The following is a 538-nucleotide window of genomic DNA, read 5'->3' on the forward strand; positions in this document are numbered from 1 at the left end:
GCGGTTGGCGCAGGATAGAGCAGGGTTTAGGGCCCTTGTGCATAGGGTCGCTATGAGTCGCAAGGCACATAACAACAACAACAACAACAAGGTTTTATTCCTATAATTTTGTTGAATTTTTTTGGTCCTGTTCCTAGTTACTTTGCCTGTCCTGCTTCCTGTGGCACTTCTCTAAGTAGGACGTCTTTCTGTGTTTCCTGCAATACTGTCTTATTTTTACAAACTCTCTTAGGTTCTGTTTTTCTGGTTTTTCATATTTGATGGACAGTTTCACTGTACAGTATTCATGGTTCACAGCTGTGTTCTTTGAGTGTTTGATATATGTCCTTCCACTGTCGTCTTGCTCACATGGTTTCTGCTGAGAAATCTGCATTTAATCTTATCTGCTCTTCCTTTTAGGTTACTCCTTGTTTCTCACTGGCTCCTTTCAGAATTCTCTCCTTATCTTTAGTTCTGGCAAATTTGACTGTGATATGCCTTGGTGTTTTTCTTTTGTGGTCTATTAAATACGGTGTTTGCTCAGCTTCTTGATTATATA

The sequence above is a fragment of the Elephantulus edwardii genome, unplaced genomic scaffold (assembly GCF_000299155.1).
Source record: "Elephantulus edwardii isolate Elephantulus edwardi_28Jun2011 unplaced genomic scaffold, EleEdw1.0 scaffold00292, whole genome shotgun sequence".
NCBI lineage: Eukaryota > Metazoa > Chordata > Mammalia > Macroscelidea > Macroscelididae > Elephantulus > Elephantulus edwardii.